This window comes from Lissotriton helveticus (assembly GCF_964261635.1).
Source record: "Lissotriton helveticus chromosome 1_1 unlocalized genomic scaffold, aLisHel1.1 SUPER_1_unloc_9, whole genome shotgun sequence".
Taxonomy (NCBI): Eukaryota; Metazoa; Chordata; class Amphibia; order Caudata; family Salamandridae; genus Lissotriton; species Lissotriton helveticus.
Genome location: NW_027611736.1, coordinates 1,804,147 through 1,825,919, shown reverse-complemented (window position 1 = coordinate 1,825,919; position 21,773 = coordinate 1,804,147). Strand labels below are relative to the sequence as shown.

Below are 21,773 nucleotides of genomic sequence, written 5' to 3'. Positions count from 1 at the left end.
TTATTTAATTTGACCAAAACTCCTTTTACTTCATAATTATGGATGAAAGTGTCTTCAAAGACGGAGTTCAGGATACCGGCGGGATAACAACCGGTCTTTGATTTCATGGACCTGTATGTTGCCTGATAACGGCCTGGTCCACACACAGGGCTGACGTGGGAAATGTATTGCCTCTTACTTCACCAATGCATGCATGGAAACATTTTAAAAGAGGCAAGAAGGAGATTTAAAAACAAAATGATTTGGAGAATGTATTGTCCCGCATTAACTTCTTTTGAACAGAGGCAATTTAAGGCGGGAGAGGCCCAAAGAGAGGTTTATTTTGGCTCGAGGAGCCGATCCAGGCACCGGGCTCGGGCCAGAGACGAGCCAGGCAAAGGGCTCTGCTTTCCCTGCTGTGTCTCCCGCATCTCGCGGCCGCCCCCCTCCAGGGCCCACGCACTCTCCCCGGGCCGCACCGGCTCGAGGCCCGCACATGGAACCCCTCCTCCTCACCTGCGGATACGAGGCTTCTCGTCCGGCGGGCTCGGCCTCCAGCCGCGCTCTCGGGGCTCAGACCCGACAACGGGGCTCCGGCGGCAGCTGACACCGGACACAGGGAAGAGGTTAGAGAAGGGCGCAGTGCGCGTGCGCATGCGCGGAGCGCAGACACAGACCATCAGAAGGAGCCCCGCCATTGGGGCATTCCCGGAAGATGAAGTCCCCATGGTGACGTGCGCATGCGCGGAGCCGCAGACACTGACTGCCAGGATGAGTCTCGCCATTGGGCATTCCCGGAAGAGGAACTCCGCGGGCAAAGGTCGCGGTGCCGTTTGAGACGCGTAACTTCCGCTCTTCCTCTACTCTCGCGTTTGTTACGGAAATAAGAAATGTCCTCGCTATAGTGAAGGAAACGTGTACTTCTGTTATGAACGCGGAGGCGAGGATTCTGCACAACGTTATTCACTTTTTATTAACGGCAGTTTGAAAGTTAAACAGAAGTTTAAATGACACTGCCACACTACAACTCCCATGAGTCCGTGGGACGTGTCCATGACAACCATCAACCAATAGCAGCACAGTCCGTCAATGCAGCCATCTCTCCTGCTGCCTGCAGGCCTTGACTCTGCTTCACTCCATCCTGGAACCAGAGCCAAGGAATAAACAAACCCTTGATTCATCAAGTGGAACAATTTACAAATACCAGACTCATAATCATGCATGAAAAAGCTGAAGAGCTATCGTACCAAGCAATTATTGATCAGAGCAAGTGATGACTGCAATCAATAGCAAAAAGAATCCATACAAGAACACATAGGAAAAACTTATCAAAACCAGATACTGCCTGTTACCCAGAGCTGGTAATATCCCAACAATAACAGCCAGGAAAGAAAACATATACACCTCTGTAGTAATGAGAGTCCAATAAGCAGTTGAAGAAATTACTTTATTTCACATTTAGCTCACATTTCCGGTCACCTGAAAGACCTCCACTGGCTCCCCGTCAACAAGAGAATAACGTTCCGTCTCCTCACACACGCACACAAAGCCCTCTACGACCTAGGACCCGAATGCCTCAACACGCGACTGTCCTTCTACACCCCCACCCTCCAACTACGATCAACCAATCAAGCCCTCGCCGCAATTCCGCGCATCCATAGATCCACCATGGGGGGAAGAACCTTCTCCTACTTAGCGGCCAAAACCTGGAATTCTCTCCCCACCCATCTCCGCCTTGTACAGAACCACCTCTCCTTCAGAAAGCAACTAAAAACTTGGATATTCGATAAGTAAAGTACCCCCCCCCCCTCCCCCAAGCGCCTTGAGACCCTCTGGGTGAGTAGTGCGCTATACAAATTTCTGAACTTGAACTTGAACTCTTTTCAGTAAAAAAACAAACTGTGCCCCCGGCTTGCCTGAGCTCTCACAGGAGGTCAAACTCCGAACGTTCTAACTTTGCCTTCACAGAGGGTAAAGGGTAAACCATGTAGGTAAGGAGGGTGGGGGTGGCGGGAGGTACCACCAAATGCAGTAAGTTACAACACATCATCCTCCCTAAGGAGACAAGAAACAAAAGAGAGATAGGACAACTGGGAGAGAGGGAGAGAATGAAGAAAGGAGAAGAAGGTAAGGGAGATGAAGAGAGACACGGGGGTAAGGATAGGAGGAGAAGGAATAGAGAAGAACAGCATGAACATGTCTTACGCAGAAGACGTCAAAATGTTAAGCAATGGTAACAGAGTATAGTGGAACAGTCTCAAATCATATTATATTGTCTGTGCCAATGCGGAGAAAATCTCTGTCTGTAACTTTTCCTACGCTGCCCTTCGTTCTCCCTGCTGTCACCCTCCACTGTCCTGCCTTCCTCTACTGTGTAATCCCCTAATCTGACAGGAACTACCTGGTCCTGACTCCACATCTTCCCATCTTCCATGACAACCACATTTCTTTTAACCTCTCTGATCTTTCCCATGGGATAGAATTTGTCACCCTTCGTGGCAAGTTTTACGGGCTTCTTGATGTACACACTCTGTCCTTTCCCAAAGTTCTTCTCCTTGGCTCCCCACTTCTTGTCGTACCATTCTTTGTATTTATTTTGTTTGTGTTCAATCTTCTTACTCATCTCCTCCTGATCAATCTCCACTGGTATTCTCTTCTCCATCCAACTGGGAGCTAATTTTGAACCAGCTTTTCTTCTTCTCAACAGCTCAAAAGGTGAATGTCCTGTAGTTGCATTAGGCGTGGTGTGGTACGCCCATAACATGTCTCTGATTGCATCCTCAACGTTTACTCCTGACTTGCTGGCCAATTGTATGCACTCTTTCAGCATGCGGTTTGCTCTTTCCACTTTTCCGTTAGCTTTAGGGCAATACAGTGGGGTACGGACATGGGTGATGGAGTGTTCCTTTAGAAACTCTTTCATCTCCTCTGAGACCAGTTGAACTCCGTTGTCTGTTACCATCTTGGATGGAATACCCTCTCTTGAAAACACCTCTTTTAAGAAACTGATGAGCGATTTAGTGTTAATGTTATGTACCACCTTGTAGGAAATCCAGTTGGAGTAGTAGTCAATTAACACCAACAAGTACCAATTCTGTGGTCCTTTTCCTTGAATAGGACCTGCAATATCGAATCCCGGTTTGTCCCATGGTACCTTAGGAACCTCCACTGGGCTCAGGGGTGCATGTTTCGTCACTCTTGACTTGTCACTTAAGCTGCATGCCATACAGTCTCTTACTTTGTCCTCCATGTCCCTATCCATGGCTGGAAACCAATACTCCGAGCGTAGTCTTGTCTTGCTGAGACTGTGGCCCAAATGGCCCTCGTGGGCTAAATCAATCACCTGGCTTCTCATCCCTTCCGGTGGTACCAATCTTCCGGACTTTAGAATGAACTTCTCCTCCACTGAAAGATTGTCCCTTACATTCCAATAGGGTTGGATTTCCGTATCAAGATCTTTGCATCTGTCTGGCCAACCTGACACGATGTACCTCTTCACTCTCTTTAATACATCATCCTGCTCCATGTGTGCCTCCCATTCGTCCTTGGTCACCGCTGCTAGGTACACTTGCAAGATAGAATCTTCTACCTTTTCCTCCTCAGCTTCACCATCAATGGGCGCCCTCGATAGGAAATCTGCCACTTTATTTTGTTGACCTGGAATATACACCATTTTGAAATTGTAGCCTTGCAGACCTAACACACACTTAGCTATGCGTGGGGTCATGTTCTCCATGTCTTTTGTTAGTGAACATTGAAATCAACGGCTTGTGGTCTGTATGCACTTCGAATGGAACACCCCACACGTAAAATTTGAAATGCCTGATGGCCCAATAAACAGCAAGAGCTTCTTTCTCTACTGTTGAATAGTTGATTTCTGGACTTGTGAGCGTCCTAGATGCAAATGCGATCACCTTAACTTTGTTATCAACCCTCTGTGCCAATGTCGCTCCAATCCCTTTGTTGCTGGCATCTGTAGAAATTATGGTGTCCTTTTCCGGATTGAATTTGCCAATGTAGGGTGCCTGTATGATAGCTTCTTTTATGTTGGTAAAAGCTGTATCTTGATCTGTTCCCCAATTAAATGTGCTATCCTTCTTGATAAGTTCTTTTAGAGGATGCGTCCTCGTGGCAAAGTCTTTGATGAATTTAGCCATGTATTCAGCTAATCCTAAAAATGACATAACATCCTCTCTGTTTTTTGGAGTGGGAGCATCTCTCACCGCGTTGACCAGCTCACACTTTGGCTTGATGCCCTCCTCAGATATTGTGTGACCAAGATAATCCACAGAGCTCACTCCTAGCTTGCACTTGCTTGCCCTCGTGGTGAACCCAACTTCTTTTAATCTCTCCAAAACTCCTTTCGTGTTGTCAATGTGCTCTTTTTCATTTGTTCCGTAAATTAGGATATCGTCTTGGAAGCACATTGTTTTTATGGAGTCCTTTAGAATATGTTGCATCACCCTTTGAAAGGCTGCAGCTGCAGACGCCAACCCAAAAGGCATTCTCTGAAATTTATAATTACCAAATGGGGTCGTGAAAGCTGTCAGGGACTGAGACTCCGGATGTAGTTTGATCTGGTAATATGCCGAAGACAAATCCAGGACACTAAAAAACTTCGCCCCCTGGATGGTGCTTAACATTTTGTTTATCCTTGGCAGGGGATATCTATCCACCTGGATGTTGGCATTTAAGTCTCTCAAATCGACACAGAGTCTTATGTTACTTCCCCCATCCTTGGTCGTGATCACGATTGGGGCCAACCATGCTGAGCTTTCAATTTCCGTGATGACACCTTGACTGACCAGCTTCTCCAATTCTTTTTTTAATGGCTCCCTCATGCGCAAGGAAATAGATCGGGTCTTGTGTACAATAGGTACCGCCCCCTCTTTAAGGACAATTTTATGCATTTAGTTTTTGAGCACGCCCAGCTGTTCACTAAACACGTCCTTGAATTCTGAGATTAGATTTTCTGCAATTTTGGGAGGTTCCACCAGGAGTACCTGCTCTCTATTGTTGGGGTCTAATTTAATCCCTAACTCCTTTTGATGCTTCCACCCCAGCAGACTGGAACCCCTTGTAGTTACATAAACCTTGCCTACCGTATGCCTGTCCTTGAACGAGATCCTCATTCTCGCCATGCCTTCTAAGGGGATCCTTCCCTTATTGTAACTCGCTGGGCAAATGTCAGCTTTTTCTAATTTAACCTGGTGTGTAGCAAATTTCTCATCAAAAATACTTTTGTCAATAAGAGTAAAAGGAGAGCATGAGTCAGCATAAACTTTGAACTTTTCACCATCCAAGGTAATATCACACATAGGGTAAATGTTAACTTCATTGACATTATCATCATCAACCAGGAAAATGTATGTTTTCTCACACTCATCCTCTCTTTCAACATTTTCAATAGCATTTACTTTTTGACCCATGGTTTTACATACTTTTGAAAAATGCCCCCTCCGATTACATTTTCTACACACAACATTTCTAGCTGGGCACTTCCAATTGTTTGCCAAATGATTTGGGCTTCCACATTTGAAACAATGAAATCCTTCATTTTTTCCGCGTTGGTTACCTTTGTATTTTTCACCCACCTTACAAACTGTTTCCCCTACTTCAGTAGCCTTTCCTTCTTTCATTTCACTGTTTGCTCCATCTCTTATTTTCATCTCTTTCATGCATGACACTGTGTGTTCCAAACCCTTTGCTATACTAAGAGCCTCCTCTAGGTCAGGATTTCTAGTAAGCAGTTCTTCTTGAATTTTAGGATCATTGGTACACCTCACAATTTGGTCTCTAATCATAGAATCAGTAAGCGCCCCAAACTCACATGTGGCTGATAAACCCCTTAAAACTGCCACATACAATGTCACTTTTTCTTCTTTTTTTTGCACCCTCTTGTAAAATTTGTGTCTCTCCAACACTACATTCAACTTAACTTTAAAATGCTCTTCTAATTTCCTTAGTGTATATTCATATACATTAGTACCTTCCACCTCTTCCTGTTCATCATCCACCATTCTACCTGGTATGTCCTCAAAACCTTTCCTTCCTTGAATGCCTAAATTATGTAGCAATATGTGCTGTTTCCTTATGTTATTGTAATTGCTCCCCCCAATAGCTATGAGGTAAGACTTAAAAATACCTTCCCATCTCTTCCATGGGATATCAGGCTCCCCGAGCTCATTTAGAAATGGTGGCGGTTGACTCATACCTGCTCCCGCCATGGCCATACGGAGAAAAGCCCCCAAGAACCAGGAGATTCTTCCCCGCTAAGTGCCCAAAATGAAGAATGGAAAGGGGAAGAGAAGAGAAAAATAAAAAAAATAAAAAAATACCTCTAATGGACTCTCCAAACAGTTGCGTGGGAGAAAAAAAAATCACCTGATAGGATGGCCTCAAACCCAAAGGATGGCTTAACCAGTACCCTCCTAGCTTTTATTCAACCTAGGTAACAATTATATTTAACGTTTTACTCTCGACATATTGCTACCCAAAAGCTAAATCTCAAATTATTATTTCAGACCCCCGTCTCAAACTTTACATTGAACGATAAAAAAAAATTAAGTAGTCCACCTTCAACCACGAACTACATTCATTTCAACAAAGGATATATATGAAGTCCTCTTTCTATCTGCATGGAATGAATAGTCCTCCTTTTATTGCTGGTTTTAGTTTTCACGAACATATCAATTCAGTCTTTAGCCAGTAGAAGGCAACTTCCTGTGGTAAATGATTCCAGTCACGTCCGTTGGAACAGCGCTCTCTAAAACAGCGTCAGCATTTTTCATTGCTTCTAACACTGACCTTGAACTGGTGCGCAAAAACTGACTGCCACACTTCGTAATACAATTCCTCACACGGAGACTACGAATGTTCTTCCTCAGAACTTTGCTTTTACCACAGCGACTCACAATGACTGGAGGCCCCCCTCCAATTCGGCTCCAGCGGCGCTGCTGAAGATAAATTCATGTCAAAAATGGTCAACAACAAGCGTCTGAAACACTCCCACATGGACTACGGTTCCATTTCTATCAGGTTAAGCGTCGCTGCTTAGTTGAACTTTCGCCGCTACCAGCGCTTCTTAAATAAAAAAACCAAACACCTCAAGCGTTAGTTCCTTTACGCTCGCCTTTCAATGTGGTAATCAGTGCTTTGATAAGTGAATAACATCGCTTGAGAGGAAAAGCCCTCGATTCCTTTTTTTTTTTGTAAAATTTTTATTTTGAGTTAAACAGTGTAATAACAGGATAAGGGCCCCCGAGGTGCCACACATTTCCCCACGCAGGGGGCACAATTATAACTCGGTAGTGTTAATATCACGTAATGACAGAAGTACGACAAGCCCAGGCTGATGTAAGCAGGGTCAGAGTTCTGAGATCAGCAGTCCGATTGGCTCGGTGATGGTATTGTAAAAGTAAAACCACACAGCGACATGCAGGCCCAAGTTCCTGTACAGCTAAATTAGAGGGCAGTAAGCCCTGCAGTATGTACCCCAGTAGGCCCAAGAACAAAAGAACAAAAACATGCCCCCTCCCCCCCTTACCCCTCCCTCCCTCCCCATGGTGGTGATTCCATATGCCCCAACTGACATTCCATCATTCACGCTAGACTTGAAAGAGGTGCAGTGATCTTATGGACGCGGGACAAACAGCTGAGGGTAACCCTTTAGAGAGAAAGGCGACCAATGGACCCCACTGAAACTGAAAGTTCTTGAAGTTACCCAGGAAGATGTCCGCCATTCTTTCCATACTCAAAAGCTTCCATAGCCTTGCGTGCCACAGGGAAATTGCCGGCGCCCCCTTCTGTTTCCAAGCGGCAGCCAGCGTGAGCTTAGCAGCCCCTAGGCAGAGCCACAAAATCTTCTTGTCCGCCCGAGTCTGATATTCCAGTCCGGGTTCCCGCAGGCCCAACAGGACAGAGGCAATGGAGTTCTCGACGGGGTAGTGAAGAATGTCCCTGATATGCGAGAGGATTTCCTTCCAGTAAGGCCGAATCACTGGGCAGTCCCACCAGATATGGCGGAAGTCACCAAGGAGCTTACAACCCCTCCAGCATTTGTCGGACGTGGCCGGATATATGCGATGGAGCCTAGTCGGGCAAAGATACCATAGCATAAGAGTCTTAAGATGCGCTTCCCTTAGATGCAACGAGTGATTAAACGCATTTAGATCCCGCCATATTGCAGACCACTCGTTATCAGAGATATCTCTCCCCACCATTTCCTCCCACTGTTCCATGTAACGAGGCCTAGGTGTCACAGCCGATTGAAGCAAAAGCTGGTACAGGAAGGAAATAGTTCCTTTCATGGTAGATGTCCGCAATAAGAAGGCCTCGAATGGTGATAGGGGTCTTGTAGCTGCCTCCAGTATTCCAGGCGACGTGGCCCAGTGGAGTAACTGCACGTGACGATACCGTTCAGTCTGGGGGATCCCATAGTCCCTCATACAGTTAGTAAAGGAGAGAGGGTCTTGCCCATGAAACAGATGGGTCAATGCCCTACAGCCTCCCTCCCTCCAAGCGTCAAAGGCTCCCTCTCGGAGCGCCGGTAAGAAAGCTGCGTTGAAGTGTATGGGTGTGAAGGGCGAGGGGAATGTAGTCCACCGCTCATCTGAGGCGAGTGTGTCCCAGACCTTCAAAGTTGTACCCGTAGGGGTGCTGATGTAAGCGTTTAGAGGGCGGTCTTTCTTTGGTTTCCACGCCAGATCCCATACCGATCTGCCAGATACGCTCCGGTCCATGTGGAGCCAGGGTTTTTCCGACGTTTGCTGCGACCACTCCACTAATACCCTCAATTGTGCCGCTTTATAATAGAGCTGCAGGTCCGGAAGTCCTACTCCACCCTCAGATTTTGGACGACGCAAAACCGCAAATGAAAAGCGCGCCCGTCCCCCCTGCCATACAAATCGCAATATCTGAGTTCTGAGGCGTCGAAAGAAATCGCTATCCAATGGAATGGGCAGCGCCTGAAATAAATATAGATATTTAGGAGGAGAACCATCTTTATGGCGTGGATTCTGCCTATCCAGGACAAGAATTTAGGTTTCCACCTCTCCAATTCAGCTCGCGTTTTCGCTAATAGGGGGGGGGAAGTTGGCCGAGAACAGCTTGCCCACCGTCGGAGTCAAATGGACCCCCAAGTAGACTATCGAACCAGTGGCCCATGCTAAGGGCGTCAAGAGATGGACCCGCTCCACCTCCGCCTGCGATTGGGTAAGGTTCAGGATATATGACTTACCATAGTTGCCCTTGAAGCCGGCCACTGCTTCATATTGCAACAGGACCTCCCTGATACAGGGTAGCGAGTGTTCCGGGTCCGCCACCGAGAACAGAATGTCATCCGCGAATAGCGTGATTTTATGTTGTTCACCCGTGAATGGTATGCCCCGAATCCCCTCGTGTTCTCGTACCGCCAGTGCTAAGGGTTCAATGCTCAGAGCAAACAGAAAGGGTGAAAGAGGGCAACCCTGCCTGGTGCCCCTGGAGTGTGGAAAGAACGCCGATAAATGGCCATTCACCGCCACCCGCGATCTGGGACTGCAAAAGTTGGCCTTCACCATAGTAATAAATTTATCCGAAAAGCCAAAGGCCGACATTGTGTTAAACAGGAAGCCCCAGTCCACACGATCGAAAGCCTTTTCGGCATCCAACCCAACAAGGACCGCCGGGATGCGGAACCTATCTGCTTTTTCAATTAGATGCACCACCCTCCGCGTGTTGTCGTGAGTCTGGCGCCCCTTGATGAATCCGGACTGGTCAGGATGAATAATTGCCGGCATCAGGTCTTGTAGCCTGCACGCCAGAATCGCTGAATAGAGCTTAGCGTCTATGTTAAGTAGCGCTATGGGGCGGAATGAGGCACATTGGGCAAGGTCCTTCCCCGGTTTTGGCAAAATCGTAATCACCGCCTCCGCCAGAGATCCGGCCGAGGAACCAGAGGTGGCCATGTCATTAAAGAGGGACACTAAGAAGTCGCAAAGTTCGGTGGCGTATGCCTTGTAGAAGACGGCCGTATAGCCATCCGGCCCGGGTGCTTTGTGTAGTTTCAGATTTTTGATGACCTCAAGTACCTCTTCCCTGGTGACCGGGGCCTCCAACAGTTCATTCCACTCCTTCGAAATCTGGGGGAGTGGCAGGCACCGCAGGTACTCCCTTTGTGCTTCCGTATCGAGACCGTCCCCTGCGTAGAGGTCCGCATAGAAGCGGCCAAAAATGCCCGCTTTCAATTCGTCCCTATGTTGTAACACGCCCGCTTCATCTCGAATCCCGCCAATATATTCACGTTCCCTCCTGTCATGCAGCTGACGCGCTCGGTGTCTACCCACCTTATTCCCAGAGGAGTAAGATTGTCGCCCCAGCCGCAACATCGTAAGTTCAGCCCTGTTATTGTAGTGGGCTCTCAGTTTCCCCCGAACCGCCGTAAGCGGTCGAAGGGTCGCCCTTGATGGATTGAGCTTGTGCGCCTGTTCGAGTCTGGCCACCTCGGCCTCCAAATCTTCCCGGGCTTTCCGCCGCAACCTATTAAGATTGGCATTAAGGCCTAGACATGTGCCCCTGACAGATGCCTTAAAGGCGTCCCAAGTATTAACTACCGAGGTATCCGTTGTGGGGTTGAGTTAAAAAAAACTCCCTAATGGCTTCCCGCAGTGCCTTATTCGATGCGTCGTCCCTGACCACCGAGGCTGGAAAGTACCATTTCCGCTGTCCGTTACCGGACGTTGTCCAGCGAAGGGTGAGCACCAGCAAGCTGTGGTCGGAGACTGAAAGCGGGAGGATGGTGGAGTCCAGGACATCTCCCCTAAGTGCCTGACTGAGGCAAACATAATCTAACCGGGAGTAGGAGTGGTGTACATGAGAGAAAAATGTGTAGTCTCGAGAAGTAGGGTGGTAAAATCGCCATCCATCAATCAGCCCCAGTTCTCCCACCAACTGTTGTGTCGCGACCGAGAACACACCTGTATCAGCCCCGTGAGTCCTAGAGCTATCCATTACCTTATCCCACACCAAATTAAAATCCCCCATGAGGAATAAGTGCCCATCAGCGAAATCCCCCACCTTCTGCAGCAAGTCCTGTAGGAACTTATTTTGACCAGCATTAGGAAGATATAATACACAGTCGTCCCTGAACAACCCCTTTCACCATTAACCAGCGACCATCCTTGTCATTGCGCACCTCCACAGGTTGGAAGTGCAGCGCAGCGCGGAAGAGGAGAGCCACCCCTCTGTGTTTCGTAGTAGCAGAGGACCTGTAAATAAGAGGGTAAGCCTTATGCCTAAGGCGCAGCTCGTCTTTGCGTGCTAGATGAGTCTCCTGGAGACCCACCACATCCAGCTGATGATCAATCACATATTTCCATACTTTCTGTCGTTTTTGCGGCGAATTAAGCCCTTTAACATTCCAGGTCCCTATGCTAACAGGCATCACATAATAACATCCCAGCACCCGCTAATACCAGCTCGTTAGTTCCCCCTCCCAAGGACCTGAACTCACCCGCCAAAGGCAGTGCCGAGAAATTGCCCGCCGCCCCCCTCCCTACGCAACAATTCGGGTAACAGGTCATCCTGAACCTTGGGCACACCCCTTCTGCCCCAACACACCGTACTATCAACACGCATCCCAGCCACACACACCATATAGCATCCTTGTCACCACCATGGTCCCTCCCCAACCCCTTCCCCCCTCGCCCCCACCCCCCAACTCACCCCACAACAAAAGGTACAAGAAGAGATAATTCAAATCACTCAACCTGAACCAATCACCAAACAGTTCCAGTAGACCATAGTTCGACAGGACCTTCCTGGACTGGAAGCGGGGCAGGGGGACCAACTCGGTGACCCCCAGGGCCACGGTCCGGGGGGTCTTCTCCAAAAGTACAACTGAAGCCCCGGTACCTTACGGTCATAGCCCCTCCCGCGCCAGACCCTAGAGAACAAAAATCAGGCCGCTCCAAAGCTTTGCTGGGAATCTGCTAACGTCGCTGAAGCCACCGAGGCCACTGCATTTCCCCTTTCCTGCAGGCTAGCAGCACGATCCGGCTGCCGACGTCCGGGAGACGAGCCCACTCTATGCCATGAAGACGAGCGATGGCGCCTCCTTGATGGCGATGCGGTTGCCTCCCGGGAGGGTGGGATGTCATCCAGGCCTAGGAGATCCTTTGCCACCTGGAGGGAGCGAATCTGCGCCAACCTGTTCTGCCAGCGAAAGATGATACGAAAAGGATGACCCCAGGAGTAGGAGATGCCACGGTCCCACAGAAAGGAGGTCACGGGACGAAATTCCTGTCTCTTCCGAAGTGTTGTGGCAGCGAGATCCTGGTAGAGCTGCGGGCGGTGGCCCCTAAATTGCAAAGACGAGATGGCTCTGGCCTTCCGCAGGATGCGCTCCTTCACTTGAAAGTCGTGAACACACACGAGGATGTCCGGAGGGGGCCCCCCCCCGCCTGGGCAGCCCTACTCTGTGTACTCCGTCCATTCTTCTGTCCTGCACATCCTCCTCATCCAAGATCTGCAAAAACAGGGCCTGCACGTAGCTACGCAGGTCCCCCACCTCCCCGTCCCAAGGCACCGCCCGGATGCGAATGTTGTTCCTTCGGGAACGATTTTCCAAATCCTCGGTGTGGGATTGCAGATCCAAGTTCTGTTCTGTGAGGCGGATGATGTCTTGTTGTAGTTGATGCACATCGTTCGCCACACTCAGGTCGTGATCCTCCAGCGTTGCCACTCGTTCTCCGATGCCATCCACATCTCTCCGCACCTCCCTCAGATCGGACGCCAACTGCGCACGCAATTCTGAAATGTCCTCTTTAATGGAAGCGAAGAGCTCTGTCATAAAGGCCTTAGTGGCGGGCGCCTCGTCATCCGATTGCTTTGACGAGCTACTGGCTCCCGGAGAGGCTGGTTGCTGCGAAGATTTATGGGCTCCGTCTTTCCCCGGTCTCCCCTTGCGTAGGGTGGTAGACATCCTGTAGCCGCAGCTGCGGCACGAGGCCAGGTGCACCACACTCTCCAGCTAAGTCCGGCAAGGGCGCACAAGAGCAGCGCAGGGCCTCCCCCTCAGCCAACCCAGGTGCAGGGCAAGCGACACAGGCAGGTCGGCCGCCAGGCCCAGCGAACAGAGTCAGGCCAGATAGTGCAGCAGGCGTGCCCCGCCAGAGAAAGCGTCGTGACTGGACAGGACTGCACACTTGCGTAGGCCAATCGAGCCTAGTCCAAGCCTGGGCTCCAGGGACCGTGCCGGTGCTCCAGTATTTGTGCAGTTAGGCCGTTCCCAACTCAGATTGCCTCCGCAGCTCCAATCCAAACGGCAATACGCAGGGGTAGCGCCAGCATGAGACACGCAGAGTCTGTGACTGACTGACCCCTACGGCACACCATGCGCGCAGGCTCCTCGCTGTCCGGTTCCCAACCCACGATTGACCTCTCTATACCACCTCATATGCCACAATGTTCAATGCCGGTACGCCATCCAGCTTGCTGTTCCCGCTCCAGAGGGGAAGGAAGAAGGGTCAAGCCCACGTGATGGATATCCGTCCCGCTGCCAATGGTGTCCCCCCCAGGCCAGCCACCATGCCTCGTGGTCTGTACCGACCCTTCAGTGTCTGCGACATAGACTGCGCTCCTCCGTGATCTTCAACCAGGACCCCGATCGGGGGTCCAGTCACCAGCGCCGTCCCCTGCCTCCGCGCCCGGCACCAGCAACCCAGGGGGCCAACCAAGCTCTTTCTGGACCCCACCGGGGGCCGCCGCACTCACCGCCGCCCCCAAGAGACACGCTCTCTGCGTGCACCGGTCCACCGTTCCAGGGGCCAATCCCCACGCCAGGGGTCCAAGCAGTTGTGTGGGGTTCGGGCCGTCTCCTTCACCCTCCGTGCTAGGCCGCAGACCCCGGCCTCAAGTAGCCGGCCGGCCACGTTGCGGTGGCAAAATTGCCCGGCCGTCAGTCTCCATCTCCTCCCCGGATGTCGAGGTGCCCCCGGCTTGCCTGAGCTCTCACAGGAGGTCAAACTCCGAACGTTCTAACTTTGCCTTCACAGAGGGTAAAGGGTAAACCATGTGGGTAAGGAGGGTGGGGGTGGCGGTGGGGGTGGCTGGAGGTACCACCAAATGCAGTAAGTTACAACAACCTCCTGTTATCTCTTTAATTAATGGTTGTTTTAAAATTTGTATTGTTCTGTATAATAGTACGCAAAGGAAAGTATTTTTTTCATTGGTATATTGTAACGGTTTTTATTAACTATACAATAAAGAATTTGCATCGACTGTAATCCAGGCCAGTGGGAGGGTAACATATTCCCAATATGATCCGGGTGAGATCATGTCAAAAAGAATACTTACCACCAGTTATGCTGCCTCATAAATATGTTTAAAGTAAAACCTTTTCAAAGGTGTATTCTGAGGTTTAATCTTCCGCATTCATAATGTCCTCCAATCTACCGCCCGCTTGAACGCCTTTGGAGGTCATTGCTACCCTAGTCGAATGAGCTCCAAAACGATAAATGTCTTTTCCGGCCTTTGCCATAACCCAACGTATCTACCTGGCAATGGAGGGGAAAGAGACAGCTTTGAATGGTTTCCTGAGAACAATCAGTAGTTGTTTCTCCCCCTGAGGTCTCACCTCCGCCATCATCTTCTCGTAGGCCTTTACACATCTTACCACACAGATTTTAGGAGCAGCTTCAAAAGAAGTGTAAGTTACTGTTGAGATTGCAAGTTGCTCTTTCCCTTTAAGGGCGGCTTGTAGCTTACGCGTCATTCCTGTGTTATCTCGAGCGTGTCCTCACGCTCTGTATTTCTTTGAAATGTTTATCACTCTGCCTATCTCGTGAATGCTTCCATGATTATTGTGGTTTAAATGTGCCCTCGATGCCTTGTCTTGGTCGTTGCTTTCTTCAACTGTTTCTGGGACATTACGACCAAGACGCTGCAGCTGTCGGTTGTGGGCTTCATATCTCTAACCTGTTCTGCTGAATAAATACTTATTATTTAAGTGCTACGTTTCCTGTGTACATTTCTGTACTTCCACATTTGGCGATGATGGATTATTCAGCCCACCGACCGACATAAAAACATTTTCAGGATTTACCTGCAGCCGTTGATGTTTCCCTTCGCCTCATCCTGACGACGTGCTACGCTCTGATTTCATACAGGAATTTGGGTCCCACCCCTTACGCTATGACGACTTCGTTTCACGCGTAGTGAGGGGTTTGATTTGGCCATTTTCCACTATTTGGGCGTGTTTAAGCCCCGGCAAGGGAAAGGCACCAGTTGCCTAGCAACTCAGCTACCGATCGTCGTACGCTAAGTACATTTTAAGGGTAAGAATCGCCTGCCCTTCGGTGACAAGCACACCATTTTCTATTTTACTTATTTATTCAAAAGTAAACCAGCAATTTATCTGTTTTATTCATAATAAGTGTGACTATATTTTTAATGCAGTAATCTCTCCAGACTTACTTCAATTTACAAGAGTACTTTACATATACTTCAAAACAAGATCTTTATTCAACTTAATTTTGACTTTATTGTTTCATTACATAATTCAAGCGCAATTTACAAGGAGAATTTATTACAATTACATTCTTTATGTTTTATAAGTCAAGCTTTTAAATTCATACATTTTCATGGCATCTAATAATCAACTTTTAAAGTTAGTTGACTTTCTACCATCACCAGGCAAACCTGCAATTCCCTGGAAACATTGGCTTAATTTATTCCAGAACTACCTAGTTGCCAATGATGCTATTGAATATGACCCTAAGAGGAAATTTGCTTTATTATATGGCCATTTGGATTTTGAAGGACAAAAAGTTTTCAACAATATACCACAAATCCCAGCTCCTGCAGGTGCTGAAGAAGGTTGGAATGTGTATTCAGAGGGTCTAGCTAGACTCTCAAGAAAGTTTACAGAAGTACCCAGTATACTTTTGGAACGTTTTAATTTCATGACGAGGAAGCAGAACGTAGATGAATCTATAGAAGATTACATTTCAGTCTTAAGACATTTGGCTTCTACATGTGACTTTGGAGCGGTTTTAGATACCTGTCTCAGGGATCAATTTGTATACCACTGTGCTTCAAAGAAAATTCAAGAGAGATTATTAGGTTGTGCGAACCCTACCTTGAATGAAACTATTGATATAGCTAAGGGTATGGAAAGATCTATTGTCTTTTCTAAGATTATTACTAATGATTTTTCCTCCTCAAGCTCCTCAGTAGCAGTAGTATCTAATGAGGATCTTCAAGTTTCAGCCATTGACACCAGAGGCAGATTTAATAGAGTACCTTTTAAGAAACCTAACAATTTTTGTTTCAGGTGTGGAGCTCGCAATCATTTGGGAAACAATCCCAATTGCCCAGCTTCATTCAAAAAATGTACAAAATGTGGTAAATTAGGTCATTTTATGTCTGTTTGTAAATCTCAAAAGAATACTATGAGAGTCAGTTCTAGTGAAACTACACCCCACACATGTTCACAAGATTTTGAGAAAATGTTTTTAGCATTATCAGATGAGAATGTGGAGGAAGTTTCAATCAAAGGACCTTATTGCCAAGCTATGATATCTGATATTGTTATTGATGTCATGGCTGACTCAGGCGCACCTATTACAATCATTCCTGACTGGTTGTTTATGGAAAATTGGAAAGATAGACAACTGTCTCAGCCTGATGTTCACCCAAAAGCTTTTGGGGACCATGACATACTCCTCACAGCACTACAGGAGTCTCTCCCTTCAAAATGCCACGCAACAGAGTAGCTATTTCTAACCTTTGTCCCCGTTGGGTAAATGAGATGACTAGTAATAATATTCCTATGGGAAGTGATTTAGTTAAAATCAAAGGGGTTGTCAAGTCTAAACATGAGTCTGTTTCTTTGTATCATCATGATACTAGAAATACTAAGGACATTTTGTTCTCTGTTGGGGATTGGGTTTTGGTCAAAAAACCTATCAGAGTCAAAAAAGGGGAGTCTAAATTCACCTTGCCTGTCAAAGTCATTCAAGTGTCTAAAAATGCGGTTTTGTTAAAGGGGAAGGGGTGGTGGAATAGGAGATGTTTAGTTAAAGTTACTAATGACCAAGCATCCAAGATCATTTCTACTAAAAGGAAAGGTGTTCGTGATTATGATTTGGATGGCTCAAACTCTGGTATGGATTTCTGTGTTGATAAGCCATCTTTACCTAATGTTGACAGGAATCATGATAATGTTATTCCTTCTGCTGTTGTTCAAGGTTCATCTACATGTTTTAACTCTCCAATTCAAAGTTCTCCTACAGGTTGTAATTCTCCATTGGCTGCGCAATCCTCATCTGATATTTGCCTTCCTCCCATTGTCTCCCATAGGTCACATCGCAATGTTTCTGTTCCTCAGAGATACAAGGATTTTTATTTGATGTGAATATATTATTTATGTATTGGATTTATCTTTTGTTATTAATGTTTTGTTCTTTCATTTGTTAATAAAGGGGATGGTGTTGAGATTGCAAGTTGCTCTTTCCCTTTAAGGGCGGCTTGTAGCTTACGCGTCATTCCTGTGTTATCTCGAGCGTGTCCTCACGCTCTGTATTTCGTTGAAATGTTTATCACTCTGCCTATCTCGTGAATGCTTCCATGATTATTGTGATTTAAATGTGCCCTCGCTGCCTTGTCTTGGTCGTTGCTTTCTTCAACTGTTTCTGGGACAGTTACGACCAAGACCCTGCAGCTGTCGGTTGTGGGCTTCATATCTCGAACCTGTTCTGCTGAATAAACACTTATTATTTAAGTGCTACGTTTCCTGTGTACATTTCTGTACTTCCACAGTTCCCAACCTGGTATTAGTCTTAGTCCTCCTAGAAATGCCCTGCTGAAATCGCTGAGTGGAAAGAATTCAACGTGCAATAGGCTGGGCCAAAATCCGCCAGTCCAGCAAGAACATTCAAGATAGCTGTAATTTGCACCTCCCACAGGATCTAGGTGTCTCTTCCACACACCAATTAACCCATCTTCTCCAAGGCAATCTATACCGCTTGGTGATCCCCGGGGCCCATGCCTGATGGATGAGTCTTTCAGCCTCATCCGAATGTCTGCTGCCTTGCCAGCATCGCCTGAAATCTTCCACACCATGAGCTGCAAGTAGCCTTGAAATACCATAGGATGTAGACGGCCATTGGGGTCCTGAAGGATCCCGGGAAATGATTGAACTTGCTCTGTGTTCATCCATGGAAGTTCCATATGGCAGGAGAACCAAGCTTGAGATTTCCAGACAGGGCTCACCAGAATCAAAGACGTCCTCTGACGTCAAACTTGAGCCACCACTCTGGGGATCAGAAGAAACGGCGAGAATGCATAAGCCTGCCACATCGTCCAATCAAGCTTGAAAGCGTCCACCAGCAAGGCTCCTGGATCTGGCCTCCAGTTGATATGCCAAGGGAGCTGTGCATTTAGTCTGGAAGCAAACAGATCTATGGAGCAGGGACCCCACAGTCCATCAATGCCCGAAAGATCCAACTACAAATTGATGCATCTGTGAAATGCCTGGAATTCCAGTCCGCCACTGAATTCAGGGATCCTCGATGGTACTCCCCATCTCCTCAAACTGATGTTGGAGAATATAGTGCCAGAAGTCTTTAGCAATCTCCGCTTGCGCTCCATATCTAGTACCTCCCAGTCGATTGATGCACTGGACCGCTGTTGTGTTGTCCATCCTCAATAGCAAATAGCAGGAGACTCTGTCCCTTGTCAATGAATGGATCGCAAAGGATCCCGCCAAGAATTCTAGGTAGTTGATGTGCATGCTCAGTTTATCCTCCACCCATCGTCCTGCCATGTACACAGCTGATGGCTGCCATCTGACCCTATCACCAGGTCCGGGAGGCATCTTAAGAACGCACTCCCATTCCAAGTTACCATGTGGTCCATCCACCACTGCAGTTCCATCATGGCCTCACTCGTCAGAGAAATCAGTTCTGAGTATGTGAGACCCTTCTGAAGATGCACCGCCTTCAACCTCTGTAATGCTCGGTAGTAGAGCGAGCCCGGGAAGATGGTTTGGACTGAAGAAGTCAATAAGCCAACAATCCTGGCCAGTTGTCTGAGGGAGAGTCTGTCCCTTCACAAGACCATGTTCAACTCCTTCTTGATCTTTAATATCTTCTCCTCCAGAAGGCTGATAGTGGCTGAAGTGGAATCTTTGAAAAATCCCAGAAATAGCTTGCCTTGTGGGTTAGCTCAGATTTTTGGGCATTGATCACGAACCCCAACTCCTGCCGGAATGCAATGGTCATGTTCAGGTGAGTCACTAGATAGGTGCGTGATTAGTCCATCAGAGGGATATTGTCTAGATAGATGATCAGTCCCATGCCCTTCATTCTGAGAATCTTCACCACTGGTTTGAGGAGCTTCATGAAGCACCACATTGGTGAGGATAGGTCAGATGGGAGAGACCGAAACGTTAACACCTGATCCCTCCAAGAAAACTGCAGGGACCGTCAGATAGGCCTTCTTGAAATCCTAACACACCATCCAATCGTTCTGTAGCAGTAGGTCTCTTAGGAGATGGATGCCCGCCATTTTTAAGTGGTGATACACCAACCATTCGTTGAAGCCCCTTAGATTTATGACAGGACAAAAACCTTTGTCTTTCTTTTCTACCAGAAAGAGGATTCTGGGAAACCCCAAGGGTGCAGGACCGACCTCCGAATGGCTCCCTTGGAGAGTAGCTCCTGCAAGTCCTAGTGGATCAGCGACATATCTGTCTCCGAAAAAAACAAAGGGCGTGGTCTGGATGACTGGACTGGAGTTCCATAGCACTCTATGTAGAAGCCCTTTACTGTTTCTAGGACCCACGGCTCTATCGTGATTGCCTTCCACCTGCGTGAAAACAATTGCAGTCTTCCCCCTAGTTCATCAGCGAAAGAAAAAATGCTGCTTACTGTTAACGCCTCTGTGAGTGTTAGCCCCACCTTTGGCACTGTTGACTCTGCCCTTTCTTATTCCTCGATTGGGCTAGAAGGTGCCTTGTCTACCATCATTTCAACTGTTGTTGCACCAGGGTTGGCCTCTGCTGAGGCCTGACTGCAAAGAGCGGCCGGAGAAGCGACCCCTGCCTCTTCCGACCAAAAACCTTCCCTGCAAAAATCTTTTTGATGGAGGTCTGCGCTTTACCAATCACTGAAAAGTTGGCCACAAATTTACCCAGCTCCTTCATGAAAGGCTTGCCAAACAAATTGCCCTTTGCTGTGGCCTCTGCCTCAGATGAGGAGAGTTCCCCCAGTTTTGGGTTGATTTTTAGAAGGAGGGAGCATCTTCTTTCTGCCGACAGGGCACAATTGGCATTGCCTAAAAGGCACATTGCCCGTTGCGTCCACCTGGCCACAATATCCGTGGGCAAAGGTTTACCTGACTGTCTGGAGCATTCGGCCAGTTCAATAATTTTCGTTAGTGGGCCTACCACATCAAGTAATTTATCCTGACATGCCCTCCAGGAGCGGTCAATGCCGTTCTTAGGGTCTTTCGTGTAATTAGCAAAGAATATGCACAACTTGGGATCAATGTCAGTGGTGACCACCACCTTCCCCTTTAAGGACAGTCTAGGGCACTCTCCCCCCCAAAGGCGGGTGCAAACTCCTTTGCCCAGGGGTTGGCGTATATTTCAAGCAACGTATTCCACTGCATTTTGGTCTGGGAGCCGCTACGAGGATCGCAGATGGTATATACCCTCTGGTTCAAACATGTTGGCCGAGGTAGAGTCCCCTTCAAAGGAGCCGGAAGCCATTGAACTAGAATGCTAAGGCCTACCCCAGTACTCCATAACACCTTCCCCCATATCTGGGAACCCATCGTCAGGATTTGCTGCGACTGTGTCACCAGTATCCCTGGGCTAGTCTTCCTCCCGTTAGGGTGCGTTCTTTAATGTGAGTGCTCTCTTACGGAAGACCTCCGTTAAGCAGTCAAAAGCTTCCAGGTGCCCCACACTATGTTTATGGGCCTTAACAGAGGTAGATGTGGATACGCCTCTAGGCTCTGCCCCATGCCTCCAAAGATCCTGGAACCTCCAGAGGCCTGGGACTTCAGTCTATCCCCACTTTCTTTCAGAAGCGCCAATGCCTTTAAAATTGCCTGCAAAAGCATCATGTCTACCCCTTCAGAAAGGTGACACAATGGGGGTCATTCCTCCTCAGAGGCTAAATCAGGTGAATAATCATGATCCCTGAAAGGATCCATATATATATAGAGGGTATGGGCACTAAACAATTAAATCACCTCATAAATATATCAGATGTAGACCCCTGGCAGGTGCTCCAATGGGGGAAAGAACACTGGTCTCAATCTCTATGCAGCCTATGGGCTGTACGTCGAGTGATTTGCGAGGGTTTGTAGGAAGGGGGGGCACATGGTAATGCAGCCGTGGAAATGGCCATCTCTACTCCCTAGCATGCGTCACGAGTCTGGAGAGCACTTCTAAAGCATGGTGTGCTACCTCACAGATGACATGGCATCCAACTGGACACAAACGGCATGAAACAGCACCCCCAGCAGACCCTCAGGGTAAGAAAATGATGCGCTCGGGCTGGAGCCTGCTATGCGTCTTGTCAAACTCTTGCAAGTGCACACACAACAATTATGTTAATTTGGTACAACAAAGTAAATCACCAACATAGTTTAGTGCTAGTAACACTCTTAATCCCCCCAAACACCTTATCCCCAAAAGAGTTGTGAGTGGAATGAGGGACTTAAATGACAGCAGTGAAGAAAGAGGAAGCGCTGCAGGCAACAGGGATGTTTATGCATTGACGGACTATATTGCTATTGGTTAA

The 21,773-nt window shown here is 47.9% G+C and overlaps 1 pseudogene across 1 annotated transcript in view; it reads right to left on the bottom strand.

Moving 5' to 3' along the window:
* Positions 1–676, bottom strand: part of LOC144806601 (uncharacterized) — a 159,164-nt pseudogene extending 158,488 nt beyond the window's left edge. The window contains exon 1 of the transcript XR_013605850.1: positions 496–676. The product of XR_013605850.1 is annotated as an uncharacterized LOC144806601 (transcript). The remainder of the gene's footprint in view (positions 1–495) is intronic.
* Positions 677–21,773: the final 21,097 nt, after the last annotated feature.